Source organism: Aphidius gifuensis, linkage group LG1, assembly GCF_014905175.1.
Source record: "Aphidius gifuensis isolate YNYX2018 linkage group LG1, ASM1490517v1, whole genome shotgun sequence".
Classification (NCBI taxonomy): Eukaryota; Metazoa; Arthropoda; class Insecta; order Hymenoptera; family Braconidae; genus Aphidius; species Aphidius gifuensis.
Window position 1 is genome coordinate 30,030,251 of NC_057788.1, and position 15,242 is coordinate 30,045,492.

General features: G+C 23.3%; 1 protein-coding gene across 1 annotated transcript in view; it reads right to left on the bottom strand.

Annotated features, from left to right (window-relative positions):
* Nucleotides 1-12,274, bottom strand: part of LOC122860326 (epidermal growth factor receptor) — a 40,782-nt gene extending 28,508 nt beyond the window's left edge. The window contains 1 exon segment of the mRNA XM_044164089.1: nt 12,157-12,274. The gene's annotated coding sequence lies outside the window, so the exon portion shown is untranslated.
* Between the last annotated feature and the right edge of the window lie 2,968 nt (nt 12,275-15,242).

A 15,242-nucleotide genomic window follows, 5' to 3' on the forward strand; every position in this document is an offset into this window, starting at 1 on the left:
TGGTTATTATTTAAAAATATAAATAAATGAAAAAAATATTGAATTTGATTAGTTTTTACAAGTTAAAATCAAATTTTTTATATTTTTTTTTTACATTTTGGAGTAAAATTATATTTATTTTTGAAAAAAATAAACAAATAAAATATCAAATTCAATTATTTATTGTTTAAAAATATTAATAAATAAATAAATATCAATTTTTACATTTAAATTTGATTTTAATCATTTTCTAATATTTTTTTTTTAATTTTGGAGTAAAATAATATTTTTAAATTATTATAAAATTCATATTAATTTTTATCAATGTATAAAATTGATAAAAATTTTATCAATTGATATTCCATTAAAAAATAATTGATATAAATAAAATATTTTAATAATAAATAAATATATCAATATTTGAATTTGTAATATCTATGGTTCTGTTAGCCTCATTTCTGTTGATGATGTCATTACAATATTGCCTTTCCCTCAAACACATACACACACATTATAATATATTTAAAAAATTAAAATACTAAGATCTTTACAGCATCCAACATTTAAAAGATGTAACTAGAAATAGACACCTTTCTAATATAATAATTTCTAAACAAAATATATTTTCTCCCAATTTTTAGTTTTTAAATTACCTCAATTATTAAATTAATTATCTAACCAAGTAAACCATCTAATTATGTAATTAAACATCAACATTATTAATTAATTGTTTAAAAAAAAAATCTATATATAAATAAACAAATATGATTACCAATAAATAAAAACAAAAAAAATATTTAAAATTGTTTTTTAGACAATTATAAAATAGTCAACGAAAAAAATAGTAAAAAATAGATAAAATAATTTTATAAAATGACAATTTTTATTCAAAATAGTTGTCATTTTAATTGGTTAAAATTCCAATAGTTAAAAGTTACATAATCAATGGAATTTCAAATGGTTATAAAGCCCCCCAAGTAAAAAATTGAAGGAGAACAGCCAAGATGTTATGTGTTTATGTTGGGCTCACCTCAGAGGTGTACAATATTAAAACTTGGAAGGTAAATAACACACAACACTGTTTAAATATATATATATTTTGAAATAAATAAGAGCCAATGTTTGTTAAATGGTTAGTCAAGAAATGGAGAGACTTGAACGACTGGATAAGAAACGAGCGGCATGCGTTGGCGGTAACTATCCTTTTCAAAAAACATTTTAAATACACAAAAATATACAGCTAAGATATTCATTCTATACAGTCACTTTTTTATATTATCCTTTTTTTTTATTTTTTACATATATTTTTATCCTTTTTATTTAATTCTCAGGGTAACTGTCCTGTGACATCTGCCATCACATGATGCATACGGAACTTGTCCAGTCGTCAAAAGACAAAAAAAAATATATTAAAAATAAAAATATTATCTATAACCGGCTTGAAAAAAAAATTCACACTTTTAAAAATTTATAAAAGAGTACAAATTTTTTTGTATTATTTTTTTTCACCAAGAAATTCATAAAAGAGTACGAAATTTCTTTTTTTTTTTTTTGGAGTAAAAAAATGATAAAAAAAGCGTACAAATGTTTTTTGAGTAAAAAAAAAAATATATGATAAAATAACTGACGAGAAATGTAATTTTTAACAATATCATATATTTTTTTTTTTTTTTTTTGAAAAAGAGACAACAAAAAAAGCTTAGAGTTATTATTGTTAGTGTGTGTCTGGAGGTTGTTGGATACAAGAAACATGGGTTGGGCTTTGGAAGTAATTTTAACACAAAAAAAAAAAATATAATAATATGTAAAAAAGAAAAAAAAAAAAAATGTAACAATGAAAGATGATTATGTATATCTTGATATTGTAAATAAAAAAAAAATAAGTCTAATCGATTATTTTTTAAATTATAAAAAATGCCTAACAAGTGATGATGATAAAATGATGCTGGTAATTTTTTTATTTTTATAAAAGTCAATTGTTAAATTTATTCTTGATGCAAATACTTTGTTGCATTATGATGAAGTTTGTTATTACGTAGCCTCTGGGCAATCCTTCAACAAGTCATCAACGTCAATTTTTATATTTATGAATTTTTAACTTCATTTCAAATGTAATGAAGAAAATAAATTGTTTGAGAAAATTATCTACCTATGATAATGATCGAAATAATAATAATGAAATAATAAAAATACTAAATTTTGGGTCCCACGATGACCTTGTCAGATTCATAAAAGTCCCACAGTGAGATTTTTTTTTTTTTTGGGTTCCTTTTAAACTTAGTTAGGGCCTATTGAACCCCAACATCTTCACGTAGGTATCAAAAAAGTTTTTTAACACGCCCTAGTCTCATCTATGTATCTAAAATTTTATTTTATTTTTTTTCATTTTTTTTTTTTAAAGTCACTGTAAACGTAACAACCTGCTCCATTCCAAAAAAATTTAATTATGTTTTTATGAAAATGTTTAAACGAACTAGAGAAATAATAATCTAATTTTTTTTCTTTGTCGAAATGTAATTAGTTTGATATAGAAAATAATTAAAATAACAGTGTTTTTATATGAAAAAAAGTTAATAGTTTGGAGCAGAATAATTTATATAATTTAAATGTTATTAATTTTTTTAAATATGAAAATAAAAACTCACCGAAATTAGCGAAATTTAATCAATTTAAATAGTTTAAAATTTTTTTTTGTTTTATTTAACTCAAAGTTATCCAATTTTTATAGGCACTTCACTTTGTTATTAATAAAACTGTTGTTATTTTGATTATGATAAATTATATTTTCACTTGTTTGATAAATTTTTTAAAAATATTTCTGAACATGACAGTTATGTCGTGTGTCAGGCCCACTTAACGTCACTCAAAATTTTTTTTTTTGTCATTCAATGATAAGTTTAATCTCAACACTTGTGTGTCACTAAGTATAAAATAATATAAATAATAAAATAACAATCACAAATAATAAATAAATTAATTTTTAAGTTTCATTAACAACACTTGTATTAAAAAATTTGAAAGATTTAAATATTTATTTTTAGAAAAAATGAGTAATATTCTAAAAAATGAGTAATATTTTTGTAAAAATAATTTTAGTGAGGGTCCAAACACGCGCGCGTCTCACCTTGCGAGAGTCTTTGGGGGCAAGCATGCAACGCAGGTCCACGCTGGGCCTGTTTATCCCCTCCATATTCAATTTTACCACCTCCATTAAACTTTCCACTTCCAGTATATATATTTCAACTTAGTTTTCTCTCTTTTTCTTACAACAACTTGACCCCCACCAAGCTCAAGTAGACCCGTAGTTTCACCGTCTTGTAAACCTTCTTTTACCTGATCACAAAATTAAAACACCCCCGCACCGCTGCTCTACTAGAAAACTAAACTCAGGTATATGTCTATCTCATTTTGTATCCATTCCACTTCAATGTAAATCAACATCATCATTGTATATATGTTATTCTCACATGCAATTTAACAACTGCTCTTTTTTTTTTTTTTTTTTCATTATTATAAGGCCCATTATTACAGTGCTCCATCAAAAGACTATATGACCTAAAAATATTCGAAATAATTTTACCTTATGTTATATATAAAATTCTTTTGTAAATTTAAATTTCATTAATTTTTATAAATAATAATAATAAAGAAAAAAAAATCCCTATAATATTTTTAAAATAAAAATTCAATTGATTTTATATTTTTCTATTAATTACATGTTATTATTAATTTTTTTTTTTTTGTTTATTTAATTTAAAAGGTTAATAATTTTTTTGCTCCTCTGATTCAATAATAAGATTTTGTTTTTATGATAAATTCCAAGTCAAGATACTTGAGATGAACATAGGGAATATTTTTTTTTTCAAGGTGGTAGACATGATCCTTGAGAATTGAGGGGTTGTCTTTTAGATTATTTTTAGCAGGTGCATTTTGATCTCACGTCAATGCGGTCTGACCTCTCTCTCTTTTTGAAAAAAATAAAAAATAAATAAATTCTTTTAGCCCCCGACCTTTCTTTATTGAAGGCGTCTTCACCCCCGTTGAGAGCACCTTCATTGTCCTTTAGTGAAGTGGTTTTTGACCATCTCTCACCCCCCAAAATCAAACAGAGAAAGATATATATTGTTTGGCGGCAGTGTCTTGCTTTTTTTATTTTTTTATTATTTTTCTCTCTTTACCTCGACACAATTCATGCAATAGACCCTTTCCTTAGCTCGCGAACTTTTGTGGCCAAGAGCAACAGGGATTACACACTTTGGAACAATGCTGCAAATTTTTTGACAGACAAAAAGAGCCAATGGTTTGTTTGTCACTCAAGTGGATGTAACATGAAGTTTTTATTTTTTTATTTACCAATGTGAATAATGGTATTATTATTTTTTTTTCTATTATGTCAATAGATAATCCAATAGATAAAATTGACATTATTTCTATAAATAAATTATAAATTAAGCTCTATTTTTTAATTATCATTAATGTGCTAAGTGCTAACTAAAAGATTAAAATGCTGTTTTTAATTTTAGAACTTCAAGCTTGCAGAATCTGTAATTGATATACTTTTCATCCTTTTTTTTTGAATCTACATTTTTTTTCAATTTTTAAATCGGCTTCCTTTTTGAGATGATTTTTATTATAATACTTGAGATCATTTTCAAATAATCCAGTGTTAAAAAAAAAACTTTTGAAACATATAAATAATAGAGCTTTTAAAGCTCTATATATTTTGAAAAATATATTAATTTAAATTATATAATAATTATTTTTTATACTTAGGACTATTTGTTAATAATATTATGAAATAATAATTTAAAATAATTTTTGATAGTGTTGACAGAAAGCAGAGCTTATTCCAAGAAGGGTTAAATATATTTATTTTTGAAATTTACATTTATAAGTGAAGTGAAGTTATATGTCCCGGGAGATACCGCACGTGACTCATTTCAATACTTGAGTAATATCTGATGGAGTTCCATCAAGTGGTCAAACTGTTCTTTTTATTTAAAAATAAAATCTCCTTCGTTTTTTCTACTTAATTTTATATATATATTTTATGTCAACCCTGTTGTAGACATTTTAAAAAACTCTTCAAATCTATTGGTATTTCACCACCCACGTATTTTTCAAGTGTTTGATTGTCTTTAGAAATTACCAAGAGACTTTGTCGGCAGCCCTTGAAAATATTTTAACTCAAAAATTAAATAATAAAATAAATAATGAGTACTTTCAAAGAAACAAAAAAATAATCTTTGTGTTCCTTTTTTTTAAATTAATATTTGATTTTAATTAAGTAATTATGATAATGACTGGAATCAAAAATTTTGCACGTGGTTCTTGACCAGTTGAATCATCTCTCTCATATAAAACGACTGAAAAATTTTATTTTTCGTATAAAAAATTTACTTCAACTGGCTTTTTTGTTTGTACTTTTTATTTTTTCAATTTATATATATTTTTTTTCTCATTTTATTAACGATTTTAACGATCCAAGATTTGTTGATTCTGATCAATGCCAACTTTACGATATCAGACAAATGTAAAAGCGGATATCTTAAAAACCAGTTGTTTTATTTTATATTTTTTGTTGTTTCGTTTAATTTTGTTTCTATTTTTTTGTCAAATTTTATTCTTATTTGAGGTAAAACTAAAGGATACTCTTATGTGCATCTTGATAATGACAAGAGTCTTCTTCCGGTCAGCAAAACTTGAGTCTCTTCATCAAATAATTATTTGTTTTTTATATATCATCAAAATTACCAATGATTCGAAGGTTATTTTGTCATTGAATAAAACAAAGACAATACTTCAAAGATAACTCTTTTATTTGTATATAAAAATAAAAAAGTCAATTCATTTTTTTTTTAAAAACTTTCAATCCCTCGAGGGGGATAACAGGTTGCTTTCGTTTCACCTGTCCAGCTATTATTTGTTTCATTTAAAAAGCATTTAGTATATTTTTTTTTTTATTCACAATTTATTTACAAGCAGAATAAAAATTAAAAATATATATTTTTACATTTAAATAACAGTATGTAATAATATAAAAAGAATTTTTTTTTTTTTTTTTAAATCAGAGGAACGAATTCGTAATGCATATTCAAGTGCGTATATTTGAAAAAAAAAGAGCGATAATTATTAACGGCGATTAGCAAATTTGTGTCGGCATATAACTTGGTATAACTATGGAATTTATGAGTTAACATCAACGTCGTCACTCCAGTTATCCTGGAGGGGAAGGCATTTAGAATAAACTGAATAATAAAGAGAAAAAAAAATTTTTTTAAAAACGCGTTTAGAGAGGTACATAATTTTTTTTTTCTCTTCTTCTCTCTACATGAAAAAAAAAAAAAAATATTTAAAAGAGAAGAGAAAAAATAAAGAGTACATCAAGCCAGTAAAATGACGATGCTTCTAGAACCTCAAGAAAAAATAAAAGGTGCTCGGGAGGAGGGTATACGTCACCTCAGCGTGTTTGTCTCTTCACCGACCGGTTTTATACATCTTATGTACATATCTATCTCAACATCTTCGCACTCTCTTATTAAACTATCCTATACATATAATAATAATAATAATTAATAAATAAAATAATTGTGCATATACCAAACTCATTTTCAAACACATTTATAATATATTTTTTGTTGTTTGATTAATTTTATATATAGAGAAAATTTAATTTTTTATTTTTTATTAAAATTTTTTTATAATTTTCATAATTTATTGTTGTTGTTGTTAGTAATTATTAATTATTTTCAATTATTTATTTTTATTCTTGGAATTATAATTTCTATGTTTAAGTATTTTTTTTTTCTTTTTTTTTTTTTTATGATGCTGATACGAATGAGATGAAAGTTTTAGTTTTTAAAACAACTCGAGAGGTGATATGACGATTACGTGCGACACGATCGTCTTGCTTATCGCTGATATGAAATTTTTTTTTCAACTTTTTTTTATTTCTCATATTTTCAAATGCACGTACTGTAATAGTATACAATATTAGTTTGTGTGTGTAACTGGATACATCATTAAAATAACGAGAAATTCATAATCATTGTTTTTTTTTTTTTCTGAAAAAGCTCTTTTTTTTTTTTTGTAAATGAATTATTATTGCTTTGTTGACAAAATAATGTAAATAAATAATATATTTATAAATGAGTTTTATATTTCATATTGTAAATAATTTGATTAACAAGAATTATTATTATTATTATTTTTAATTTAAATTATTTATTTACTACGTCAAGAGATGTGAGATGTCTGCGAAGAACATAAAGTTTTTTCTCATTATGTAATTTATTTTATATAATTTTTTTTTCTTCATTTTAAATTTATTTATTTTTATTTATTATATTTACCTGAGTTAAACATTATTTGCACGCAAATCAATCATTTAAAATGCCTCGAGCATATATGTTAAATTTTGTTTGAAATAAAATTTAAAAAAATATATAATTTGAAACTAATTTTTAAGCACTCAAGATGCAGCTTTTTTTTATATGTGAATTTTTTATATTTTTAGTTTTATTTATTTATATTTATTTGAGATGAAACAAGTCTGATTTACGGAAGGCACTTGGTGGTGTACCTTGGCTCTATTGTGCTGTTGCATCCAGGGACATGATGGTGAATGTGTGTAATGGAGCTTTACAAAGGCCAATGAATATTATAACCAATGGTAACTGAGATAGGTCCCGGATTCGTTTTGGCTGAATGACCTTTATTTTGTATAGCAATGGCAATTAACTTGCTTCATCCACGGTACAAAAAAAAAATCATTTTTCTTTTTTTTTTTTTTTTATAAAGATATAGCATATGTTATATTATATATACCTTTGCACATCTTCATTTCACCATTGAGAGAGAAAAAAATAAAATTATAAATATCCTTCAAGAACATTCCTTGATTTATAATTTTTATTAAAAAAGAAAAAATCTAATTTCCTGATTGATCACTGATTACTTTGTAAATTGTTTTTTTTTTAATTTACACAATTTTGCAATTGACCCTGAACTATCGATTGAAAATTTTTCAATTATTGGCTCATTAAAGAAGTTATATTTATTACATCTGAATCACGTTTGAAATTAAAAGAGAAAAATTTTTTTAGACGCACGAAAACATATGCCACAACGAAAATATCCACTAGCAATTAGTAAAAAATATATATACAAGCTATACAAATTAATTCAAAATTTATAATAATAATCTTGTTGCAATAATAATATATAATAATAAATTAAAATAATAAACATTTCATAGAATATATTTAAAATATTAATATTAATAAAATTAAATTTGAAATAATAATAACATTGAGTCATTACAATACGATGATTAATTAATTAATTTTTAAATTTATTAATTTTATATTTATCAAAGATGTATGATTAAAGTAAATTTAAATTGCATCAATAAATTGTTAAATGCAATATTTATTTTTATTTTAAATATATACTCTTGTCATTATTTTTGACACATTCAAAATTGTCAAAATATCATTATGTTTTAATGTCGCGCACTATGCTTGTATTATTTTTATAATTATTAATTTTAATTTTAAATATATTTTTCATATCAATCAACACGCAACAGAATATTTTCATATATTTTTTTTCTTGCAATAATTATATTTACCACGATATTTTTTATTTCTATCGAGACGATAATTTAAGCCCGGGAAAATTTGAATTTAAAATATTTCGACGATGATATTTAATTGTGATGTTTTTTTTAATCTCAAAAATAACAATGAATGTGCAAGATGCATGAAATTCAATAACGCTTTATTGTTTAAAAATTTTTAAAAGCAAATTCAACAAAATCACGGGTATTATAAATTATATTGTTTTAAATATAATATATCATTCAACGTATATACTTATTCTCAGCATATATGCAAACGCATCAGCAAAATTCCCAGCAATTTATTTACTTTTTATTTTAAATAATTTATTTTTACTTTGAATATGAATTATCATGTATGTACTCTGTGTGTTATCGTATACACAAGCGTCCATATATAATTTTTATTTATATAAAAAAATAAAAATATCAAACAAATATTGAGAAAAAACAAACTGTTGATTTAACGCCCACAAAGATGCAATTGAATTTTCAAATAACCAATTTTTTTTTAAATAAAATGTGTACACATGATTAGCTCTCGTGTTGGTAAACATGATATTTTTTATGATTTGTTTTTATCAGAATATTATATTTAAGGATATATTTTACCCATGATTCGCTGGTTTATATAAAAGTAAAAAGTGGAATAAAAATTTGTGGATAAAAATTTTTTAAAAACTTTGGTATTTTATAGTGAACTGGTATACTTATATATATAAATATAAAATGCACTCTCATGCAGTCGCGTGATGAATAACTTTGAGTTGTTTATGGTGGCCCTCCTGTGGTGAACAACGATCCCACAGCGGGTGTCGTCAGGGTCACGGACATTTTTTTGCTTCACTTCGCCGAAAGGCATTCAATATAATTGATCTCGATCGACCACCGCGAAATAACACTTCCAATTTCATCCAACAATCTCAGTCGTATGAACAAAAAATAATAAAAATAAAAAATAAATAAATTATGTCACAAATATCGACGTGAAAAATAAAAGAGATGTCTATTTTTTTTTGATTTTTTTATCAAGCTGGATAATAATTTTAAAGCAGAACGAATTTTATTATAAAAATTATATATTTATTTATTTATTTATTTATATTTAATAATGATAATGCTATTAAGTGTCAATAAAATAATAATAAATAATATTTTGTTTATATTGGATTTCTATAATTTTATCTATCAATTTTTTAAAATTAAATTTACAGTGCACTAAATATATAGTTGGTTATAAAAAAAATATAAATATAAAAAACGACATTTAAAGCTTCGAGTTAGAAAAAAATAAAAATGTCATTAAAATAAATACTTCTAAACATATTTATTTTATTTTTTATTTTTTGGTCTCATTCAAATGCGTTGTATTGCATAATTTTTTATGTATATTTTTTAAAGTTAAAAAATAATAATAAATATAAAAAATAACATCAACAAAAGTCAAACGATTGATGTTTATTTATGGTGTTGGGTTTGGTTCAGAATACCAAACTCATATACACTTGATATTTTTGGGTGTGTTAGATATATAAATTATTATTACATTCAAGGAACTAAAAATGGAAAAATTTTATTTTCGAAAATAAAAAACGTATTACGTGTTTAACGCTGGGCGGTTGATGGTTTAGTTTTTTTTTTTTTTTAAAAAAGGTCAGAGTTTTTGGAATATTTGTTGGTTTTGTAATAACATGCGGGTTGTTCAACCGATTAAAATTGCTAATTTTATACAAGGGTGTTAAAGATGAACACTAGAAAACCACTTCTCTTTGTAAAACAGCTTTTATTATTATTTTATTTTTTGATATACCCAGCCCACAAATTTTCTCCATTTGAATAGAAAAGATTTCTATGTATAATTTTTTTTTTATTCATGTATAATTGTTTCTAGATGACATTGAAGATATTTTTTATTTCTAATCATTGCGATGAAATTACTTTGTAAATGGAATTATGAAAATTAGAAAAAAAAAATAATTATTTTTTTGCAATTATTGCCTCGACTTATTTATTTATTTATTGTCGAAGAAATAGAAATTATTTTTAGACATAATTTGCAAAACAAAACAGAGAAATAGAAATATATATTAAATTTATTTTAAACCCATTGAGAAAATGATTAATAGATTTACATTTACCAAAAAAGAAAAGACCAAATTTAGCACAAAAAAACAGTAGGACACTTGTCAATCAAAATGAGATAATTTTAGTCTCGCTTGGAAAATAAATAAATCGTTTTACGAAAACTAATGATTTTTAAAAAATAAATTGTTATCTAAATGACCAACAATGCAATAAATATTTCAAAAAAAAAATATATCATTAAATAATTTAAGAGAAAAAAAAATTAAAAAACAAAAAAATATTATTCTTTTTTTACTAAGTACAAGCCAAGTTTAAAATAAAAAAATTATATGAAAATTCCAATATTATAAAGACGACATAATAACTGTTAAAGTCAATTGATAAATCAAATAAAAAAATAAATAAATAAACAAACGCAATTATATTTCATATTAATAAATGACAAAAATAAAAAAAATTACAGCAACATGTTCAAAGACCGAGCCCTCAAATATTTATAAAAATAAGCAATTTATTTATAAAAAAAAAAAATTGAATTGTTGTTTCGAAAAAAACATTGAGAACGCGTTGCAATAGCCATTACCGATTAAAAAGTGTCTCCGACTCTCGGACACATCTGTCGGCAGTAAAACACTACCCGATCAGTATCCGCAATTATTATCAACCACTTGGTATGTCAAATATGTCCAACCTCAACTTGATACTCTCAACAAAATCTATAAAATAATATTATAAATAAATATCAGCAAATAAAAATTGCTTCAACTTGACTTTAAAAATTTATATTTATTTATTTTTGCGCAACATAAACTCACACAATTTTTGTGTAAAAAAAATAGTAAATTTGCTAAAAAAAAAAAAAGCTGCAAATCTTAGTAAAATATCTTGTGTATTTTCACGTTGTTTCTCTTGTTGTTGAGTTAGTTTGTTACACGAGAATACTCACCAGGAGCAAAGAGAGAAAAGAGCAAAATTTTGCTCATAAATCAACAAGACCGACGCCACCAAGACCATCATGTTTTTTATATTATATTTTTTTTTTTAAAAAACATTTTCAAATACCTCATTCTATCTTTTACTCCTCCCCCAAGTTCTCTCTTCAGTTTATATGATCAAAATCGGTATAGTCAAGGATCTAAAGCGCTAACGTGTGCGCACCACAAGAACCATTCGTTTTGGTTTATTTATTTTAAATATATTATTATTATTTTTAAGATATTTTTAAGGATACAAACAGGTAGTATAGTAGTTCAGACAAAAAGGTTATTTCGTACCTTAATAACATTTCAAGATGAATAACGAATGATGATGATGATGATGACGAAATAAAAAATAAAAAATAAAAAATAAAACTCTCAAAAGGTAACTTATAACAATAATAATAATAATTAAAAAAATAATAATAATATTAATAATAATAAGTTAATAATGGATTTTATGAAAAGAAAATTTTTTTAAAGATTTTAACTTACCGATTGATATATTGATGATGATCCTAGATGATGCTGTAGAATCACTTCAAAGTAGCTGGAATTTTCTTGAAGATTTGAGTTGTCATGTTGCTCGGGTGTCTTGATTTTTTTTTATTTTTTTTATTTTTAAATGTTCTTGAGGGTGTGACAGTCTGGCCATTATATTTTTTATGCGTATTGTTTATATAAATATGTAGCATGCTTGCAATTTCATTGGTGTATATATTGAATCGATCGGTATATATATTGAAAAATTATGTACATGATTTTTAAAAAATAGTTTATTATATTTATTTATATTTGAAAGTACGAGTATGTGGCAGTCAAGTGTGTAATTTGTTTATGTGATATGTGATTGCTGTATTGGATAAAATATTTTTCATGCCAATTGCCAACGGGATAAAATAGAAAATTTGCTTGGCCAATTACTCCAATGGCTTATACATAAATCCACAAGTTGAATATTCCACATTGAGTATGTGTTTATATGATATTTTGAAATAAATAAAATAATGATGATTCTTATCTGTAATCAATCTTAAAATTACTAAGTTCAATGTGACAAAAACCTGTAATGTAAACATATATTATTCATGACAATAATTTATGTGATAATAATTTTTATCTGAGACTAATGAAAATTAAATAAAGATAATAATCATATTTATAATTTTTTTTATTGGTTATTTTTTATATTGAAAATATATTTATGTTTGTAGGCTATTTTTTATGGGGTTAATAAAGGCTTATGTAGATCATAAAAGTTATTTAAAAAAAAAAAACAAAACTGCCCTTTGATTGATTAATTTATTTCTTTGTAAAAAATTAATTCTCCGGAATTTCAAATGGACCAAAATTTTCCTCATTATTTCTGGTATATTTTGTAAAATTTTCAAGTAATTTCTTCGTTTCGTTAGGTTTTCTTTAATGAGGTTAATAAAGGCTTATGTATGTGGATCATAAAAATTATTTAAAGAAAAACGAAAATTGCCTTTTAATTGATTAATTTATTTCTCTGTAAAAAATAATTCTCCGGAATTTCAAATGGACCAAAATTTTCCTCATTGTTTCTAGTATATTTTGTAAAATTTTCAAGTAATTTCTTTGTTCCGTTAGGTTTTCTTTAATGAGGTTAATAAAGGCTTATGTATGTGGATCATAAAAATTATTTAAAGAAAAACGAAAATTGCCTTTTAATCGATTAATTTATTTCTCTGTAAAAAATTAATTCTCCGGAATTTCAAATAGACCAAAATTTTCCTCATTGTTTCTAGTATATTCTGTAAAATTTTCAAGTAATTTCTTCGTTTCGTTTGTTCGTAAGAAAAAAAATTAACTATTCAAATTTAAAAATATCAAAATTCAAATTTTATCATAAAATTGTATTTTAAATTTCATAAATAAAATATACTTATCGATTGAAAAATTAAATATATATTTGATAAATTAAAAATATATATTTATGAAATTTATGTACATATACGTGTTAAGTTAGTACCAATATGGAAGTTTATTGAAATGGTAAATTTATATTTACTGTGATTCGATGAGAGAAACTATAGATAAAGAAACCGCAACAGGGATAATTATTTATACAAGATAGGATCTCTTTGGATATATCCTTAAGGTTTTGAAACAAAAGAATCTTCTTGAATCTTTAGTTGAGTTTGTGTTTGAATGAATATAAGCATTTTATATTTACTCATGCGGCATCTATAGATACTTTGGTTTTGTTTTACGTTTAATCTTGTTGGGAGTTGGTCAAGAAACATATAAAAGTAAGAAAAAACAATCAAAAGAATGAAATAAATATATATAAAAAAAAACTAAATATATAATAAATAAATAAATATAAAAATTTAGAATACCCAAAAGGCCCCACCACAACGGGGCATCAACTGTGTGTGTTGCCCTACCGAAAAAGATCACAAGATCCTGGGAATATTTTTCGAAATAATTTGTAAAAGAACCGAAATAAAATAAGGGTTAACATAGAAACAATAAATAACCCTCGATGTAAAAGATAAAATGTTTTTTTTTTTTACTAAATTGTTTTTAAGTTATTTTTCAATATAAAAAATATAAAAAAAATTACATTGGAAGCTGCTAAATGTTGTGTTGAAATCAATGTTAAACATCCTAAATTTTTGTTTTTATGTTTTTTTTTTTTATATTAACTTGAATATATAGTTTTTATTTTTATTTAATTTTTTACATTTGTCTCAGAGAAATTTATTTTCATAAATTAATGAAGCCTGAAAGAAACGGATGAGTGATGCTGAAAATATAAGTATATTAAAAATTCAAACGACATTTCTAGGAACATTGTTATATTTATTTTTTATGTATATTAAAAATTATATTTAAATATTGTTTTTGTTTTTCTTACTTGTGATTTATTATTTAAATTTTGTAATAGTCAATCGTTAAAATTATTGTCAACGTTAAATGATTTTCTAACTAACCACACACAAGTCACAATAAATTTTGAGGTTTTTAATTGAAAAAAAAATATATATATGAAAATTTATAAATTTAAATTAAATTATTAATAATTTGTGATGAAAATTTACTAAACTAATTAATTTAAAATAAATAATTAGCAATATTTATCAACAATTCAAAAATTTAAATATCAAAAAACTTGAAAATTTCAATTTAACAATAATTTATTGATTATTGTGATGAAATTGTTATAAATATTTGAAAATTAATTAATTTAAAATGAAAAAACACTAATATATTGATAACAAAATTAATAATTATAAATCTTAAACCCTTAAAATTGAAATTTAATAATAAAATTGTTAAATATTTATTTAGAACGTTTGAAAAAATTTGAATTATCAATATTGAATAAAAAAATTATAAACAAATTATAATGAAATAATGGCTTTATAATAAAACTAAAAATTAAATAATTTATATATATATTTTTTAAACAAAACGGGTGGTCTTAAACAGTAAGAAAAATACTTGTAAAACAACTTGTAAAACGTGAATTCATGGGGTTAAGGGTGGGGTGGTCTAATCTGTCTGTTGAATCTATCGAACTTGTTTAAAAAAAAAAAATATAAAAATAAATC